At 35.7% G+C, this 22590-nt stretch overlaps 1 pseudogene; it reads left to right on the top strand.

Moving 5' to 3' along the window:
- Positions 1–3449: 3449 nt before the first annotated feature.
- Positions 3450–4380, top strand: LOC121771165 (annotated as a pseudogene).
- Positions 4381–22590: the final 18210 nt, after the last annotated feature.

Raw genomic sequence — 22590 nt, 5'->3', positions numbered from 1 at the left:
ATTTTGAAAATTTGAATTTTTTTTATTTAATCACAATTTTCCCCTATAAATACCCCTCTCCTCTTCATTTCTACTCACCTCATTCTTGTGTTAATAAGAATTTCTCTTCTCAATCTCAATTTCTCTATTCTCCATCCTCATTCTCTCAAGTTGTTTACGTTATCTGCGCTCATAATTTACTCACGTTGTTCACGTTATCATATTCACACAATCACACTACTCTCTATTCTCCACTTTCAATTTCCAAAAATATCATGTCTTCATCTCTATTTCTCCCATTTGTTTCGAAAATGTAATTTGTAAATTGTAATCAAGACTTTAAGTCTTTTGTAATTTATAATTTTTAAGTTGTAATTTGTAAGTTTTAAGTGGTAATTTGTAATTTTAAAATTGTAATTTGTATTAATAAAATTGCATTTGTACATCGCATTATTCTAATTTTATTTATGCAAGTATATTTACATTTTTTACTTGAATTAAAATGTTAAAAAAAAATTCCATGAACCGCCGAACCGGCCCGGAACCGGCGGTTCCGGCGGTTGAGATGAACCGCCGGTTCACGGTTCAAAAACCGGAACAGCCGAACCTTGGACGGGCCGGTTCAGGTTCAAGCTTTTCTTGAACCGGAACCGGCGGTTCCGAACCGTGAACCGCCGGTTCCCGAACCGTGGTGACGTCTATATATAGCAGGAAATGGAGTAGGAAATGACATAATGGGTCTCCGCTGCACCAATTGACCTCTTCACCGGATCCGATTCGATCTCTCCTTCTGCACCCAATTTCAGCGCAATCGCTACTCCGCAACCGCCTCAATTTCAAATCCTACTCCTACCGCCGAACAGACCATCTACACCGCCGTCCGCGGAGATCTATCCTCCGACGTCGTCGAGAAGGTGCGATCAGGTGCGCGTGGCGGCACGTGCGGAGGTTTTTCCCGGCGGCGGCGGCGGCCGGAGTGAACTTCCGACTGGATGTGGATATGGAGATACGGATCGGGATCTGGAACGACGTGTTGGCGGCGGCGGCGGTGCTCCGGCTGCTGGTGAAGTGCAACGATGAGGCGGATCTCGGGTGGTGCTGCATCTGTTTGGATGATGACTTGGATGCTGACGTGGATGAGAAGCTGAAGATGCCGAGTTGCCGGAATGTGTTTCACACCGAGTGCATTCAGAGGTGGCTCCGGAAGAGTCATTATTGTCCGCTTTGCCAGTTCGAGATTCCTACGGCCACCGCTTACTAGAGCGAGTTCGAGGAGCTTAAGCCTCTACCATTGAGAAATTATTAGAGATTATGATTTAGTTTATGTTATTTTAGTTGTAGTTTTGATTTTTTTTTGATTTTATGTTGTTTTAGTTTAGTTGAATTTTTTTTTATCTTAATCTTATGCGAACAAGTTGATATAGGAGTACATGATGATTTCACAAATCAAGCTTTGATTTTTATGATTTTTGTAAAATTAAAATTTTTAATAATATTTTTAATGTATTAGAATCAAACTAAATAAATAAAGTTAAACATGTAAACGAGAGTGATTCTCAAATAAGTTGCTCGCATAAGGTATATAATATATCATTCATTTCTAAGACTATCATCCAACTAGTTAAATATGATTGTTTTGATTTATTTGTAATAAGAAAAACGAAAACAATAATAATTATTCAAAACCAATTATTGTCCTACAAAATCTAATTAAAATCAATCAAATTCAAGTTTCCGTTAATATGTGAAATGAACTTTTTTTATAATCACCCAATACCATTGAATTTAATGAAAAACTCTTTGTATTATTGTAAAAAATAAATTTTAACTATGATTTATAGGGATAAGCGGCAAGAGGGCAAAATGGGCTAACCAAAAAGTGGGTGAAGTATTTTTAGTGGACAATAGTTCTACCATATTAAATAGTAAAAAAATATTAAAATAGTAGTGAATTATTGTACTGACGAAAATAAAAATAGTGTCTATTTTTCTGAAATTACGGGAGTGCATTATACTGTCTCCGCAGGGACGGAACTACCATGGGCCAAGCCGCCGCTCCAGCGAGGGCTTTGCCGGCGCCGGTCCCAGTAACCCAACTGTGGCTGCCCTTGCATATGTCTGTTTTACGTTGTTTACAGAAAGAATTGGGGGAAAAGGGGAAGGAGATGATTGGGAAAAAGAGAAATTAGAAAGTGAATTCATTAAATTTATAGTTGTGCTGGGTCCACTTTTAATTAGAGAGTAATTAATTTATTGTGTGTTTTAAGAGACTAGGAAATATATAACAGTATAATCGAATTTGCACTATTTTAATTTGAGGAATATACCTAATGCTAATTTTCTTGCATTAATTAATGGTTTAATACTTTAGTTTGTTTAATAAAATATTTTGCATATCTTCATAATAGCACAATTTATGTATCTCACATTGTATCTCTATTTCAATATAGTAAAATATTAGTAGTCATTTAAATATAAAAATTGTCAAATTCTAATTAATTTATATTTTAAAGTAAAGTATTAAATCTAGAATTTTAAAATTTATTAGAATACATATTTTTTCTTATTTTAATAAAACATTGTAGTTTTAAACATTACCAAAATACAATATTTTATATTCGGATATGATAATTAAGAAAACTGAAATTTTGTGATTTCATATTATGATTTCAATCGCCAAATTTTTTACTAAATTTTATAATTTGAATAACTATTATAAAAATATAGAGTGTTAAATTATATTTGAAATTCATTAGGTATTTGTGTTTTCATCATTTTGTAAATTTATAAAATAAATAAAATAGCTTAAAATATTAAATTATTATTTTAAATATATATTTACAATCTGAGTTATTTTTATAATTTTAGCACCGGCTTATTTACATTTCTAGTTCCGTCCCTGTCTCTCCGTCCTATAGGAACATGCCATATTTTTTTTTTCGTTCGCCCCATGAAAATAGTCCATATCCCTTTATGGAAACTTTTCCTCCCTCTTTTATTTTATCATTTATAAGTTCTACTATCCATCACACAATTTCAACTATTTTTTCCCTTTCTCTCTTACGTTACCAATTATATATTAAAGTGACAAACCTGAATGATCTATTTTTATGGGACAGGGGTAAATACAATTTGGATTTGGTTCTAATTATTACTCCTATAATGTGAATCATTGGGTTGAATATATTTTCCTAGCATATACTAGTTGAACCTCATGTGTTATTTTTAGCCTATGATCATATCAATCATTACACATTACAATATAAACGTGATCATCATTTATCAATCCCAAACATGAAAATACATGAAATCATAAATATAGTAGTAGTGTACTAGTCTTCCCATATATAGTTTGTTGATCCGAATACGTAGGAGGACTCCTTCCAAACAATATTTCATTTCCTATTCTTGTAATGTTTTTTTCCATGTCACGTGTATCAAACATTCCTATGTCCATTAAAAATGGAACATATCAATTGATGGTAACATAAAAACACCCAAAATCCAAATCCAATTCCAAATCCACTCTCCAAATCATATGGCCTCCCCATCTCGCTGATCGGGTGAATCATGGAGGACCCCACCGCGCCGGCGCCGCCGGCGCCGCCTCCGCCGCCGCCAATCTCGCTCCTTCAGCCCTCGAGCAAGAAGAAAAGCAAGCCCGGACGAGTCCTCCGCGTCTTCCGCTCGTTTCCAATCACCGCCCCAGTCTGCCGCTTCTCGGGGCCGGGAAGCGGCCCAGGACGCTGTTCGGGTACCGCTGTTCGGGTACCGCAAGGGGCGCGTGAGCTTCTCCATCCAGGAGAACCCGCGCACGCTGCCGACTGCCGTGGTGGAGCTGGCGATGCAGACGCACGCGCTGCAGAGGGAGATGGGGGCCGGGATGGTGCGGATCGCGATGGAGTGCGAGAAGCGGCCAGCCGAGACGGCCACGGACGAGGAGTTGCAGGAGGAGCCTCTGTGGATGATGTTCTGCAACGGGAAGAAGAGCGGATATGCGGTCAAAAGGGAGGCCGCTGATGAGGACCTTCAGGTCATGGAGCTCCTCAGGGCGGTCTCCATGGGGGAAGGTGTCCTGCCAGGCCGCTCTGAAGTTGAAGGGCCCGATGGGGAAATTGCCTACATGAGGGCCCATTTTGACAGGGTCGTGGGATCCAAGGACTCTGAGACTCTGTATATGGTCAGCCCGGATGGGAACACGGGACCCGATCTTAGCATCTTCTTTGTCAGGCTGGGGTGATCATGATCTCTATCTATGTATACATTGCAGACCAATTCATCAATAATTGTTAATGTGTATAGTTTGGTATCTTTGGGCTAATTATTCTTTATATACTACCTTCAAATATCTTTACAATTTTTTGTTTTTTGAAATTCAAGAAAATAAAAGTTTTATCTAAATCAGTTTTCTTTTATTTTCCCCCCTTTGATGCATTCAGTCCATCTCCAACCATTTACACCAAACTCAAAACCATTTTTGAGTATATGTTACACTAAAAAGTAGTTTTACTCCAACCATTTACACAAAATTCAAAATTTATTCCATTTTTGAGTTTTTATCTCACAAAGTTTTTGCAGTAACACCGTATTTGGTGTTGTTTCACAAAAAATACTAAAAATGAGTTTGAGTTTAGTGTATGGTTGGAGAAGATTTTTACATTCAAACTCATTTTTAGGGTACGATTGGAGATAGTCTCATGCAAGATGAAATTAATTACTCTATTTTCATAAGTATAATTAGATAAATGATAAAATAAGAGGCACTATTTTCATAAGTATAATTAGATAAATGGTAAAACAAGAGACCCTTCTTGCTAAAAAAAATATTCTCCTACTACTAATAAAAATTGAATTTTTCTAAGGCAATTTCTACAAGTACTTCTTTTTGGGCTACATTAGTGGGCCTCTAAGCCTTCTTATGATCAACTTATTGCGTTGTGTGGAATTTATTTCTTTTAATTTTAATTTTCAATGTTTGGATTGTATTATCATCTTAATCAAATGTCATACTATATGAAATCGTTTATGGCACCATTTTTGGTATTAATTAAATACTCCATATGTCCCATATAAATTTGTCTTATTTAAATATTGCTATGTCAAATAAATCGTGGCGTCATTCCTCGTATTTTATGATATCACGAAATAGTAGTAGCATCCCATACGAAAAAGTGTTTTAAAAAGAGTATGAATTAACAAAAAACTAATATTCTCTTGAATCTTGATTATCCATTTATAGTCAGAACTAATTAAATTATATACACGTTACTCTTTGTCCATGTGACTATATAAAGGATTTGCACTTGAAACTCTACTCATGAGATATATTTAACATAAATCTATACATATATAAAAGGCGAGTTTTAGCATTCTTTTGAAATATTTATAAGTTTTATCGACATTCTAAAATATTTATAAATTATGGACTAATTTGAATATTTGATAGTTAATTGGACATGATGATCAATATATATAGCATTTATAATTCATATTAATGCTTTAATAATCGATAAAGGTGGGAATGTTAACTAAGTTATTTAGGCATCTTATTTGACCCCATATATATATATATAGGGATGTATTAATTTCCTTTTTCCATCTTTTATTCTATTGTTATTTTCAATCTCAACCATTCAATCTGAAGATCTAACGACCCCAAATAATGCCATCTGATTTTAAATTAAATCAATTAAAAAACCGAAAAGGCTATTTTAGGTACATGCAAATGTGGTTGTTATGGAAACTCCCATGATTTCCTCTCCCTAAATCTCTGCGGTTATTATCAATTCAGATAACGTTTTCAATCCCGTGAAACCCACGCCGACGTGGTCGGTCAAAATCGGAGCCCTAAATCTCACCGATCGCAGATGGCTTCGAGGGTGTCTCTGAAGGCCGGGAAGGGAAAGGTCGTCAGGAAATCTGCGGCAGCGGACGAGGAGAAGGGGTCCGTGGCGGCGACCGGGAAGTTCGTTAAGGAGTGGAGCACTTGGGCAATGAGAAGGCCAAAGTCGTCACTCACTACGGCTTCATCCCGTTGGTCATCATCATCGGCATGAATTCGGACCCCAAACCATCCCTCTCTCAGCCCCGTGTAAAATCAATTTTGCGATTTGGGTATCTGATGTTGGATTTCCCTAGCTGTTTCTGTTCTTCGCTGTTATGTCTATCAGCTGACTTCACCATTAGCTACTAGTAGTTTATATGCCTTTGTTATTAGATTTGAGAATTTGTGCACTTTATTATTGATGGTTATATGATGTTAGTTAATCGAATTTTTTGGGCTACTGATTTCAACTAATATTGCTTTCTGATAATAATGTTGAATGTGGATCAGCATAAAAATGGTGTATTGAATTTTCTCTTGTTTGCTTTCACATTTGTTTTGAGAATAATTCCTGATACACTTGAGAGTGGAGATGCCTTGTAATCTAGTGCTTGATGGAATGGTAGTAATGTGACGGTATCTTGATTTCAATTAGTATAATGTACATATTGTATAGTATAATGCGTAGTTTAGTTTCTGTAATGCATTATTTGTGATATGTAATGAAAATTTATCCTGACCGTTTAATTTAAGTTGTCCGTGTTTCGATGTTTGGCGCTCGTTTCTTGTTTTCCCTAAGGGTTTAGCAAGCCTAGGGGCTAGAGTGTAGTATGTTCTAAGTCTAAAAAACGTTGTCCAAATACACGAGCTGCGGTAATTCATCTGGGGTTGCACATGCATAGCTCGTAGGTATTTTTTAACTGATATACATAATGTACATATTGTATAGTATAATGCATAGTTTAGTTTCTGTAATGCATTATTTGTGATATGTAATGAACATTTATCCTGACTCGTTTAATTTAAGTTGGCCGTGTTTCGATGTTTGGCGCACGTTTCTTGTTTCCCCTAAGGGTTTAGCAAGCCTAGGGGCTTGGGTGTAGTATGTTGTCCAAATACACGAGTTGCAGTAATTCATCTGGGGTTGCACATGCATAGCGCGTAGGTATTTTTTTTAACGGATCTACATAATGTACATATTGTATAATATAATGCGTAGTTTAGTTTTTGTAATGCATTATTTGTGATATGTAATGAACATTTATCCTGACCCGTTGAATTTAAGTTGTGCAGTGTTTCGATGTTTGGCGCATGTTTTTTGTTTTCCCTAAGGGTTTAGCAAGCCTAGGGGCTAGGGTGTAGTATGTTTTAAGTCTAAAAAACGTTGTCCAAATACACGAGCTGCGGTAATTCATTTGGGGTTGCACATGCATAGCGCGTAGATATTTTTTGTTAACCGATATACATAATGTACATATTGTATAGTATAATGCGTAGTTTAGTTTCTGTAATGCATTACTTGTGATATGTAATGAACATTTATCCTGACCCGTTTAATTTAAGTTGTGCCGTGTTTCGATTTTTGGCACACGTTTCTTATTTTCCCTAAGGGTTTAGCAAGCCTAGGGGCTAGGGTGTAGTATGTACATAATAATGCAAAATACTTGACAAACAATGCATCCCAGAACATAAATAATGTAAATTTTTAATTGATTGATGCGCATATTGATACTTAACTGAGTTAATTTCAAATGTAAAAAAGAACTTAAAAAACTAAAACCACACGGTTGATAATAACAAAAACAACAACTCACCCATACACACAATAATTCTAATCATGCATAATACATTGCAAATAGTGACAACTACTTGATACTTAATACACAGCTGCAATCAACTAATGCGCACACGCCTGATAATGACAAAAGCAACAATTCACCCATATACACAATAATTATCATAATGCATACTATATTACAAATAATGACAACTGCTTTATACATAATGAACAATCTCAAACAAATAATGCACATACTTGCATAGTCCCAAAATCAGTTTCTAATAGCAAAACGCACATAACCAGTTGTTAAAAATATACCACGCCACAAGGTGGCTGCGTTCACTTTCCATCATGTGTCTACTAAAAACGTACAGTTTAAATAATCACTCTAGCTATTAATTAACCCATCAACCTCCATCATCCAAGACGAAACTCTCACTCACTCCAGCCATAATTCACGACCCACTGCTCGAAGTTGAACTTGGCCGGTCTCTCTCTCCAATACCTCGTGGCTTTAGACTGGTTTGTGCCACCTCTGGTGTTGTGCGCACAAGTAATGAGCGTCTTTGCAAACTTGATTCTAAACATCTCTAAGCTTTTTGTCTCTTTTGCGCTCATCCCACACTCCCAATCCTTCTCCTTCTCCCCGAAGTACGTCTCCATATGGCGCATGACATACACCCCCGTCTCCATTGTTACTACGTTGTTCCTCCATGGCATTGTCACCACATAAAACATCAGAAATTTATTATTAAAAACATAATAAAGCATGAAATGAGCTTTATAATGCATAATACTAATGACAACATGCACTTATTCATTAAAATAATGCGCACTTTGAAGCTTCACTGAGTTAATTCACCCATATACACAATACTCTTCATAATGCATACTATATTGCAAATAATGACAACAACTTGAAACATAATGTGCAACATAAATCAAATAATGCACATATATATTCCATTCAATAATTTTCCCACACCACCCAGCACTCAGGCAAATAATGCACAATACTTGCAAATAATGCACCACAGAACATAAATAATGTAAATTTTTTGATAAACTAATAAACAACAATTCTCATAATGCATAATATATTGCAAATAATGACACTTATTTGCTATATAATGCATCGCATTAGGAAAATAATGCACATAGGTATAATGCAAAATACTTGGCAAATAATGCATCCCAAAACTTCAATAATGTAACTTTTTAATAAACAAATGCGCACTTTGAATCTTCACTGAGTTAATTCACCCATAAACACAATACCTCTCATACTGCATAATATACTGCAAATAATGACAATTACTTGCTACATAATGCACAGCCTCAACCAAATAATGCACATATGTAATCTTCACTGAGTTGATTAACCCATGTACACAATACCTCTCATAATGCATAATATACTGCAAATAATGACAACTAACTACTAAATAATACACTGCCTAAACCAAATAATGCACATATGTATCTTCCAATAACCAATTTTCCCACAATAGCACGTAACCGGGTACATAATGCAAAATATTTAACAAATAATGCATCCCAACACATCAAAAGTGTAAATTTTAGATTAACTAATGCGCACAAAACTGTCATGCAATTACCCTTCCAACAATCACCCTTCCAGCCATTAACTAATGCACACAATGCAAGCCTAATTCATGCCGAACATCTGAAGTAATTATACACTCAATCAACTGACGCAATTATACCTGCAGCTTGTGTAGGTTGAGAGCGCGACGGACGACCTCGTTTAGACATTGTGAATCTGTCATAACAACAAGAAATAAGATACCCGAATCCATCATTTTAAATCCAAAACAATGTCTGCGCTTCGGATATAGATAAAACCCGGACCAAAACGACTACTAATTTTTGAATTAAAAAAATCGCAACCTAGTCGATGTTGAAATCATTGCTTTTCGTGTCTAAAAATTGATGAATTCGACTTCTAGTCGGCCTTTTTCACACATACCTTGTCGACTTGGTGAATACGACAGCACCGGTGTTGGCGGTTAGGGTTCGATGTTTGCACTGGTGGAGGGTGGGTGATGGGATCTAGAAGAGTGGTGTCATATTTTGCATCGGCTTCCGACTGAGAAAACGGCTACTGTGTGATAAAAAGGGCGGCTAGGGTTTGATGATTATCGGAAGATGGGGAGAGGGAAAGGCGGAATAGTGGAGAGGAAGTTAGGGCGTGTTGAATGAGAGAGAATTAGTCGATGGAAGGGTTGAATTCATCAGCTTGCTTAAATTTCGGACCTTTCATATTCTGGCGGTTCCAATTTTCATTTCTTTACTAAATTACCCTTATAATGCACACAATCTGCCTTATAATGCAACGCGGGTTTAAAAATCAAGCATCCATTCGGACCGTTGATGAATCAGATCTAACAATTCATATTTAGAAGAATATTGGATCTAAGGGATGAATAGGAAAATAAGACTCCCATATATATATATATATACATATATATATATATATATATATATATATGGTTGTATTCATTTCCTTTGTGTATCTTTTGTTCTTTGTTCTTTTTAATCTCAGCCCCACGATTTTGTCATCCGACAGTTAGATTGGTGTCAAGTGTCATTTAATAATGCAGATTTTCAGTTGAATAATGCACACCGACTAATAATGCACCATTATAGTGTAATAATGCAGATCATCTGGACCGTTGATGAATGAGATCTAACGGCCCATATTAAGAAGAATAAAGGATCTAAATGATGAATAGGAGAATAACGCCCCCTATATATATATATATATATATATATATATATATATATATATATATATATATATATATATATATATATATATATATATATATATATATATATTATAGGGCTTCTAAACGTCCCATAATATTAATTATAACAATATAATTCATGTATATATATATATATATATATATAGGATTGTGATCAAGGTAGAACCATTCTTAAACGTAGAACCATTCTTAAACGTAGAACAAATGCCAAACGGAGGTCGTTAGATCTTTTAATCCAATCGTGTTGATTTGCACAACAACTTCCCATTACAACCAAAACTATTATTAATGGGTGAATACAGAGAAGTGAAAAAATAAAGCATGCATGGACTCTTCTTCGTTTCATTCATTCTTCCATCAACATGTGAGTTTTTTCACATGTTGAGTCCGGAATGTCGTGAAAACATAGTCTAATATGTATGATTTTTAATCTTGACCGTCATTTTTTCCTCATCCAATGAATAAAATATGTAGAGTTCTAGGTTCTACACTTAAGAATGGTTCTGTCTTTAACGCAACCCTATATATATATATATATATAGGGTAGTGTTAATCTCATTTTCCTCCCTTAGATTTAAGTTCCTTCTTAATGTGGGTCGTTGGATTTGGTGGATGGAGGGACAGGATGAAATCCCATTTTTTAATCCCGTGTTGCATTATATGGTGGATTTTGTGCATTATATAGTGGATTGTGTGCATTATTAGGGTAAACTAGTAAAACAACCAAATTGAAAACCGCCCAAAACGGAAGGAGCGAATTTTCAGCGAGATTTTGATTCAACCTTCCATCTACTCACTCTATCTCCCACTCCAAACGTCTATCCCTCTCTCTACGTCTCTGCAATTCGTCTTCCCATTTTCCACCACTCTTCAAACCCTAGCCGCCACTGTTTTTCGTCGGGTATCTCTTGAAAGTGATCGTTTTCGTCGGTTTTACTCTCCAACTCTCACTCCGGTAGCGCGCGAACAAATTGTTGAAGGCGTCGACAAGGTAGGGTTGCAAAAGGTTTCTATGGTGTTCGATGTTAATTTGAAGAAAATGGGGTGTGATGAATTGTTGATGGTAAATTGATGTGATTTCCTTTTGAAATTATGTATAGGAATCCCACCGGATCAGAAGCAATTGATTTTCGCCGAAAAGCAGCTTGAAGATGGCCTAACAATTGCTGATTACAACATACAGAAAGGTAATTCCCTCTCTCCATTTCTAGATTTAGTTATGCTGTTACGCTCTGTATTCTGATTAGCGGAGTAGAGCCGACTCTGCATTTGGTATTGAGGCTTAGGGGAGGTATCATTGAGCCTTCGCTTATGGCATTGGCTAGGATCTACATCAAGTAGTCTTCGTTGGCGCATTCGTCGACAAATTTTGTAAATGGGTGGAAGGGTGAATGTAAAATTCTTGTGTGCATTATTTGATTGTTTGGGTACATTAGTAATTAATGATTACACATTATTTATCATGTATTATCCATTATTTGACTGCTTGTGTATATGAGTGATTGGGTGAATGCAATATTCATGTGCGCATTATTTGATTGAATATGTGCATTATTTATCTAGTAGTATACATTATTCATAATGTATTAGGCATTATTTGACTGCTTGTGTACATGTGTGATTGGATGAATGCAATATTCCTGTGCCCATTATTGGATTGAATCTGTCCATTGTTTATGTAGTAGTATATATTATTTATCAATTATTAGGCATTATTTGACTACTTGCTGAGGGACGTGGGTGAATGGGTGAATGCAATATTCCTATGTGCATTATTTGATTGAAGCTGTACATTATATAGCTAGTACGTTACATTATTTATCAAGTAATAGGCATTATGTGACTGCTTGTGTACATAGGTGCATGAGTGAAAACCAGAATTCCCAAATCTGCTTGTATAATATTCCTTTGTGCATATCTGATTGAATTTGTACATTATTTAACTAATAGTATAAATTATGTATCAAATATTATGCATTATTTGACTGCTTGTGTACATATGTGAATGGGTGAAAGTCATTTTCCTTTGTGCATTATTTGATTGCTTCTGTACACTATTTACCAAGTATTATGCATTAATTACCAAGTATTATGCATTAATTGACTGCTTGTGTACATGTGTGAATGGTGCATTATATGTACATTATGTGTATAGGTAAAAACTACTCCCTAGCCGAGATGATATCTGAACCCAAGATGAATAAGTGAAACTCGTGCATTCAATTGGTCATCCTCGTTCGACTTCTTCTTGCCTTCCCTATTGCATACAACATAATACGAGGTTGTAACGTCGTCCATCTCTAGGGATTGAAATTTCTGACCGTTGTACATTATTTAGCTATTTCTATGCATTATTTATCTTGATTTATGCATCATTAGACTGCTGTTGTACATGATTCTAAGAATGAATGCAATATTTGTATGTTCATTACTTGAGTGATTCTGTACATTATTTGACTATTTGAATGCATTATTTATCATGTTTTATGCATCACGTGGTTGTTGTCATACATACTAGACCCTAGCCCCTAGGCTTGTTAAACCCTTAGGGAAAACAAGAAATGTGCGCCAAACATCGAAACACGACACAACTTAAATTAAACGGGTCAGGATAAATATTCATTTCATATTACAAATAATGCATGACAGAAACTAAACTACGCATTATACTACACTAAAATGTTCTTTATGTATGTCTGTTTTAAAAAATACCTACGCGCTATGCATGTGCAACCCGAGATGAATTACTGCAGCTCATGTATTTGGACAACGTTTTTAAGACTTAAAACATACTACACCCTAGCCCCTGGGCTTGTTAAACCCTTAGGGAAAACAAAAAACGTGCGCCAAACATCGAAACACGACACAACTTAAATGAAACGGGGCAGGATTTACCTTTTTGTAAATTATTTACCTTTTTTTATGCATTATTTATCATGTGTTAGGCATTATAAACCTGATGTTTTACATTGGTCAATGGGTCAATGCAATAATTGCATGTTCATTATTAGATTGAATATGTACATAATGTTGATATTTCGATGCATTATTTATCATGGTTTAGCCATTATGTGACTGCTGTTCTACATGGTGCAAAGAGTGAATGCATTATTTGTATGTTCATTACTTGATTGAATCTGTACATTATTTATTAGTACATCATGTATTAGTTTTTAGACATTATGTTGTATCGCTATTACATACAACATAATACCATGTTGTAACATTGTCCACCTTCCGCATCCTTTGTTTGATTATATCAAAAACAACAGTGGCGCCATATAATCAAAACCAGACAAAACGGCTAAGAAGATCAATACATGGCAGTTAACATATCATGCATTAAATATTCAATACCATGCATTATCTATAAACAGTTGGTGCATTATGTGTTGCTTACAATATGTAAACCCTTAAGGACGGACTTGTTAGGGTTAGTATACTGAAAAGCATGTTTCGAGCGAGAGTTTGTACGAATAGAACATTGCATGTATACGTAAAAACTCTACAATCCACTTTTGACCCGATTCAGTATTATTCGAGCATTTCGCACGAATAGAATCAGTATATTATTACATTGTGTTTGCTTGTGCGTTTATGAGATGTTTTATAAACATTTAAATGCATAAGAAGTAAACAAAGCCTAAGTCTTTTGCTTAGTAGACTGGTTGTGGACGTCGTCCACTTTAAGGTAACTACAGTCGGTTCTATGCAATGCTTTGCAAAAGAAAAAGAAGAATTTCAAAACCTAGATAGACTTTGGCTACCTATCGTGAAAGGTTGCAATGGCAGTCCGATTATTTCTAAGCCTTATTGAAATAAGATGACGTTGGTGTGGTATAGCACTGAATGGATCTAACAGCAAGACGTGTCTTTATGCTCTCTACTGAAAGACGAGGTCTTGATAAATATTTATTTCTTAATCAATGTACGTTAGCATTGAGCATACGATATTGAGTATCTACTACTTTGACTTACCAAAGGTGCGGGTTTTTCGTCACCCAACGATCCAGGTATATTGGGTAGTGGTGATCATTATCTAGCGGTGCTAGGATTGCTATTATGTTGAATCGCGCACGAGGTGAGTCTCGTTTGATAATGTCCTCAAGAGGAGCTTGAACAAGGTTTTATTATTCGGAAACTGGCCAGTTGGAGTTTTATTACTCTATGAATAATAAATAAGTGTTTCTTGCTAAGTCTACTCTTGGAGTTAATAAGATGTTAATTAATTAAGTCCATAGCAGACTTTAATTAATTAATGGGCATTTATATCTTAAGCGCGGGAAATGAATAATAAATAAAATGGAAACCCGGAATACTTATAATTTCGGATTTGGATGGGGAGTTCAATATTACGTCTGTAGTGGCTGCTCGTAATATTCCAATATAAGCTTGTATTAAATTGTGGGTTCAATTTAATTAGTAAAAAGCTAATTGGGGGAGCCCATATCCAAAACCTTCTATAGATCCCTGACTGGGCCCAATATGAACTATTATAAATAGGAGAATAAAAGAGACAAAAAAATTAATTATTAGAGTTAGAATTTTCGTCCCTCTCTCTAATTAGAAGAGGAACGATTTTTCTACTTCTTTTCTCCTCCGTGAGTTCTTCAGCTCCTCCTCCTTGAGAATTTCTGTCTTCTTTATTCGAGTCCTAGTGTTTCGATAAGATCAGCCCACCCTGATGTCGGAATACAGTTCGGGACACCAGTCAGAAGATCTGTGGTCAAGTATTGAAGATCATCGTGGAAAAGGCGCAAGCAATCGACGATTCTTTGGAGAATCAACGAGGTAAATTGGCTAACTCCGTAGCAAGCATGTTTTAGGATTTATTTGTTCAAAAGCATGTATGTAATTCAAGTTATGAGCATGATACATGTGATAATTACGCGAATAGATTTTGTCTGAATAATCTGCTAAATAGATCCGTATTATGTGATCCGTTTGCTTGCACGCTTCCGCTGCCAACCCCTTCAATTGGTATCAGAGCCAGGTTTTTGGCTCTTATTATTTGGATTTAAATTTCGCGAAATTCATGTATGCATGCGTTATTTGATTGCGAAGCATGTTCTTGGTGTTTTGTTTAATTTTTATGCATGACGAACTCAAGAACTATCGAATCAAGGAACTTGAATTTTTTGATCGTACGAGACGTGCGATCCGTCGGCGTTCGCGCCGAGGCGAATCGCACCACGCGCGATCGAAGTAGGGATGTCGAGACAGTGGGAGTAAGGGAGCTATGATCACGGGGCAACGCGCAGACGAGTGAGGGCTCGTGCGCGCCGTCGGCCGAGACCGCACGCCCCAGACGAACCCGCGTCGAGATCGACACGGAGGCTGGCACGGTGCGGCAGTTCGACCGAGAATTGGCCGTGACACCGAGGCGCCGAGAGCCCAAACCCTAGGCGGAAGGACCTTCGTGCGCACGGCTTGCCGAGGCAGTGGGAGCATCGGGTCTTGGTGTGCCGAGTCGGGCGACGAGCCACTGGCCGAGAGGAGCCGGGCCACCGCGCAAGCTCCTGGCCGAGCGACCGCGTCACCCGACGTGCCGATGAGGCCGAGAGCGTACGCGCCTTGTGCGCGACGCTGGCCGAAGACGGAGGCGACGGGCTGGCCGAGGAACCGTGCCACCCGACGCGTCATCTGGTGCCGAGACACTGGATGCGTCGTGATCCGACGACGAACTCGTCGGATTTTCATCGTTCATCGTTCGTGCGAATCTCGTACGATGAGATAACGATGAAGGATTATTTTAATGATTACTTAATTATTTTATTAAAATATATCATTAAAATATTATTATTTAAGGGAAATAAAATCTTTTTGGAAGATTTGCCTTGATTTTAGGAATATTTATATTATTATCTATACCTATGGAAATAAATAATATTATTTTATTCCTAGATGATATGGATGAGAATAATTTAATAGTTTCCTAATATTCATCTAGATTCAAGATAAATATGGTGATAAGATTTGAATATATCTTTTGTGGATTTTATATATTATATGAGATTTGATTTAATATCAAATCATGGATTAATTAGATTCTTTCCTTATTTATTGGATTTATATGGATTTTATTCCAGGATTAAATCCTAGTTATATTTGGAAAATAATAATCTAATCATGTATCTATATCCTATGGATTAATATGGATTTATTCCTAGATATTTACTAGATGGATTTAGATAATGATAATATTATTTTATTCTTATCCCGTGAATTTATATGAATTTACTCATAGATAAATTCTAGTTGGATTTGGATAGTGATAATATAATATTTTATTCTTATCTTATAGATTTGTATGGATTTGTTCCTAGATAAATCTAAGATAGATATGAATAATTATAATATAATATTATCTAATTCTTTGGGTTTGTATGGATTAACTCCAAGAATAAATCCTAGATGGAATACGATTAATATTTATATTAATTTATTTTATCCTATAGATTTGAATAGATTTAATTCTATTAAGACAAATCTTAGATGGATTAAAATAAACATTAATCCATGTTATCCTTATCTTATGGATTATATTCTAGATAGATTGGGATAAAGATAATATATGAGAAAATCCTTATTTAATTGGATTTAGATAAACTTATTTATCTAAGAAATCCTAAGTAATGTTTGATATATTCTAGACATCTATTCTAAATAGAATTAAAGATTTGTATAAATCTAGGTTGATTGGATTTTATTCATCGTATGGATTATGATGGAATCGTTTCTATCTAGTAATATCCTAGAATGATTTAAATAATGATAATCCTAGATCAACATTATCTTGAGTTGAAGGATTAGATTTTATCGAAATAAAATCTAGAATAATCCTAAGTGGATTTAGATAGTCAACACTATCTTGATAAATCCTAATTGAATCTCCCTTGAATAAATTAAATAATGTCGTTAATTATCCAGTGTGTTTAAATGCCATGCATTAAATGGATTTATCTGTTTATTTGGTGTTTATCTTTTTAAGTGGATTATCTGTCTTATCTGCTTATGTGATAATTATGCAAAAACCATATAAAATATCTAAACGATAATTACAACAAGTGCGTTGTATATGGTCTCCATCAATTGGTCTGCAATTTATGAAGCTTTTTTCTAATATTATAGCCACCTGCTCTGTGGGGACAATAATCCTAAGAAATAGCGAGTTCATGAGGGCGGATTTCTCGAAGATAAATAGTATGAACTAGAATGTGGTTTCCAATATTATCGCCACCTGCGCTGTGGGGACAATAATCCTACGAAACTGCGAGATTCAGAAGTTCACACAGAATTTATGAGATAGCTTGATCTTGTTAGCAGCACATGAGCATTGTTATGGGAGTGTGTTGTAGAAATAAGACTCTGTAATGCTAAATTCGGTGGTCTTGCTTAGGCAACATTTGGCGGCCATGCCGTGCTGCGGTCTCTGGACTATTCGTCGGTGTTGTGACCAGTAAAATTGTAAAATTTTAATGCGTATTGACTTCCTCTGGAGGGTACAAAATTTTAATTTTACAGTTGCAAGATACATAATTGTTTTGTGGTTATTTGCGATTATGTGTTGAGCATAAGTATGTGATAATAAGTTTATATGCCAAATGTTCATTATGTCATTCATATTTTGTCTGCGATCTTTAATGGAATAAACTCGAATGCCAAAATTATGTGGACTGGAAATATAAATGGATAAGATTCTCATCGCTAAAACTGAGAGTTTATACTCAATAATTCACGTCCTCCATTTCCTCGACATAATTCTACGAAGATTGTTCAAGAATGCTTTTTGCATGTACTTGACAAGTTCTTTGAGGAATAAGGTCAAGCTATTTTCTTTTAAGTAGCACGACAAGTCTTGGTTAGTGACGATGAAAGATTGGGTATCAATAGAATCTGTCAAGATGATTCTATTGGAATATCCTAGAGGGACAGAATGTTTTGAGGAATCTTTTGATCACTCAAATAGTTTTCTGACTCAAGTCATCGCCTAAAATAATAAGAAATGACTACAAGAAGGTTTAACTGAAAAGTAGAAAACCTTCAGAATATTAGTCGTTATATTACTGTTAGAGGAAAGTAACATGATAGATGATGAATTCATGAAGGCTGCATTTTTCCTAAGTCCTAGTTCATTTGAATAAAAGACTAGATATGGAAATAGGAGAGTCTGATTAGTCATCAAAGTTTGTTTAAAGCGAGTGAATATGCTTTGTAAGTTGGATTGACCTCTTTTAAAGAAGGACAATGACTTACATGACAATGCAACTTCTAAGTAAGAGATCTTGATCCAGTTAGGCTTTTGTTGCAGTGGGAGCTTATAATGCTCAATTATTGTTTTATGGTTGATGATTAAGGAATCATAGTATTGAAACATTATAAGTGCAACAAGATTGAGTATGAAATAACACATCAACTTCTTAAACAATGAATGATAAAATATTTATGGCTCTTAGTCTTAAGGCCAAGAAAATACTTAGCTATTGTTCAAACTGATCAAGACTATCAAGATTTTAACAATTTGTTTGTTAAATAGCTTGAAAGTCGAGAATGTCTATTCGATGCACTATGAGTTAGAATCATTTGATTCAGAATAATTATAGAAGTGCTACGTAGAAAGACTAGCAAGTCTCAATGGTTTACACCAATAAGAAGACGAGCAAAGCTTTATGATCAGTAGTGGGAGTCTAATCTCCATTAACGTATCCAAGCATTATTTCAAAGAATGAGATAGTTATGTAAGAAGGAATCGAAGTCTTTCTAAGACAAGTTTGATCAAGTGATGAGTTGTACTCATGAAAATCTTATCATTGATGGGATAAGCGTTAGATATAACGAGATACACCTTAAAGAAACTACCATCATCAGTACCTTCTACAAAACACGAGTTGTGGACTAGAGTGACTCTAGTCTAGCACATCTCAAGGTGTAATGTTGTTCCAACGCATGTTGGAAAGGTATCCAAGTAATTGGAGTTGAGTACTGAGGTATGTTTTAAGGTTGTCCCAAAAGATGTAAGATTATAAGTTCTGTAATCTTCAAAGATATAATTCTTGTATGAAGATCAAGAATGGAACTAAAAGCCTAACATCGTGATAACTCTCAGGACATAGAGAGATATCAGATTCTCCATATTACCAAAGAGTCATACCATTAGAAAATTTTGCACTAATAAAATCAACTTCAACACCTAAGATTGTTAGAACCATGTCGTAGTGGGAGTGTTCCCAGGAACATAACAAGTTCATGGGTCTAAGAGTGTCGCAAGACTCGGTCTTAGATTAACTTGAACATATTCCCTTTAACTACTATGTAGAATTGGTTCATTTGGATATTCATCCTTGGAAAGGTGATAGATTCCAAACTACAATCTTAGATAGATAACATGTTTTACAAGACTTGCAATACTACCTACAGGCTGTGTCAGTCAGTGGGAGCTAGTACATTTGCAAGTGTAAATGTGGATCTCAAATGGCTAGACAATGACAATGGGCCATGCCCATTGAGAAATATCATCTTCTCGCTATCATTGTGCCAAGATTTATTCGATCCTTCTGTCTATCAGCACTTACATAATTAGAATGTATGTATCATGATTGTCAAGACAGCTTTCTATTAATAGAAGTCTTGAAGAAATCATCTACATGGAACATCCTAATAGGTATGTAATAGAGGGCAAGAATCACATGATTGGAAGCTTATGAAGACCTTTGTGGTCTTAGGCATGCATCTAAATCAAGGTATGTGTTTTAGCAAGATTGTCAAATGTTTGGAATTTGACATGTGCCCTTAAGCGTGTTGTAAGCACAAGGAAGTTGAAAGTGCATTAAATATGGTATTATTGGTACTCTACGATGATGAAATCTATAAAAGTTGCAAACAACTAAGATTGACATCTAGCGTAGGAAACTGGTTGTCTACCCAGTTTAAGATAAAGGATTTAAGAGAAACTAATTACATTCTAAGCATCTAATTCTTTAAGATTGCTAGAAAGAATGTTGAGATTCTCTTAGGAATCCTATATCTATACATAGCTTGGAACATTTTAGCATTGGAAATTCCATGAAAAGGTTGTTACCTTTCAAGATGGAATTGTCTTGTCTCTAGACAAGTGTCGTTTGACGCTTAGTGAGAACAAGAATTATGAGACTAGTTCTGCAGATAGATGTCTCATGTATGCTATGATGTGTACTAAGTTTGATATTAGTTGTGCTTTTGCATAGCAAATATATATCATATTAACCATGGCAAAGGACTTTGATTGAGGTAATGAATATACCATAGTACTTGAGAAAGACTAATCGCTATATTCTAGTTTACCAGTCATTCATGTAATGTCCTTAGGGTTACACTGACTAAGTCTTATGACTAATCAGTGATCGAGTAAGTCATCCTCAGTTTATGTGTTTACATTAGGAGTATACTCCTAGTAGCTTTGATCGTAAGTTTGAGTATACCTATGAGTATTTTTACTCTAGAAAAGGTTAACTCAAGAGGAACACGAGATCATAAGCTAAGCAATCACATAGAGAGAAGAAATTAATTAAAGATCAAGTACGCAGCAAAGACATAGTGACGCAAAAGATATTATCAGAAAACAACCAAGCAGATTTTTCACAGAAAAATGCCTTTGTGGCAACATGTTTCAAACATGATGTGAAATGAATGGTAGTTCGATATATCTAGCTCCAATACCTGCTTTGTGTATAAGTGGGAGAGTTTTTGGCGGTGGGTATACTCGAAAGCATGTTTTGAGTATAAGTGGGAGATTGTTAGGGTTAGTATACTGAAAAGCATGTTTCGAGCGAGAGTTCGCACGAATAGAACGTTGCATGTATATGTAAAAACTCTACAATCCACTTTTGACCCGATTCAGTATAATTCGAGCATTTCGCACGAATAGAATCAGTATATTATTACATTGTGTTTGCTTGTGCATTTATGAGATGTTTTATAAACATTTAAATGCATAAGAAGTAAACAAAGCCTAAGTCTTTTGCTTAGTAGACTGGTTGTGGACGTCGTCCACTTTAAGCTAACTACAGTCGGTTCTATGCAATGCTTTGCAAAAGAAAAAGAAGAATTTCAAAACCTAGATAGGCTTTGGCTACCTATCGTGAAAGGTTGCAATGTCAGTCCGATTATTTCTAAGCCTTATTGAAATAAGATGACGTTGGTGTGGTATAGCACTGAATGGATCTAACAGCAAGACGTGTCTTTATGCTCTCTACTGAAAGACGAGGTCTTGATAAATATCTATTTATTAATCAATGTACGTTAGCATTGAGCATACGATATTGAGTATCTACTACTTTGACTTACCAAAGGTGCGGGTTTTTCGTCACCCAACGATCCAGGTATATTGGGTAGTGGTGATCATTATCTAGCGGTGCTAGGATTGCTATTATGTTGAATCGCGCACGAGGTGAGTCTCGTTTGATAATGTCCTCAAGAGGAGCTTGAACAAGGTTTTATTATTTGGAAACTGGCCAGTTGGAGTTTTATTACTCTATGAATAATAAATAAGTGTTTCTTGCTAAGTCTACTCTTGGAGTTAATAAGATGTTAATTAATTAAGTCCATAGCAGACTTTAATTAATTAATGGGCATATATATCTTAAGCGCGGGAAATGAATAATAAATAAAATGGAAACCCGGAATACTTATAATTTCGGATTTGGATGGGGAGTTCAATATTACGTCTGTAGCGGCTGCTCGTAATATTCCAATATAAGCTTGTATTAAATTGTGGGTTCAATTTAATTAGTAAAAAGCTAATTAGGGGAGCCCATATCCAAAACCTTCCATAGATCCCTGGCTGGGCCCAATATGAACTATTATAAATAGGAGAATAAAAGAGACAGAAAAATTAATTATTAGAGTTAGAATTTTCGTCCCTCTCTAATTAGAAGAGGAACGATTTTTCTACTTCTTTTCTCCTCCGTGAGTTCTTCAGCTCCTCCTCCGTGAGAATTTCTGTCTTCTTTATTCGAGTCCTAGTGTTTCGATAAAATCAGCCTACCCTGATGTCGGAATATAGTTCGGGACACCAGTCAGAAGATCTGTGGTCAAGTATTGAAGATCATCGTGGAAAAGGCGCAAGCAATCGACGATTCTTTGGAGAATCAACGAGGTAAATTGGCTAACTCCGTAGCAAGCATGTTTTAGGATTTATTTGTTCTAAAGCATGTATGTAATTCAAGTTATGAGCATGA

The sequence above is a fragment of the Salvia splendens genome, chromosome 16 (genome assembly GCF_004379255.2).
Source record: "Salvia splendens isolate huo1 chromosome 16, SspV2, whole genome shotgun sequence".
Taxonomy (NCBI): Eukaryota; Viridiplantae; Streptophyta; class Magnoliopsida; order Lamiales; family Lamiaceae; genus Salvia; species Salvia splendens.
This window is presented reverse-complemented; position numbering and strand designations above follow the sequence as displayed.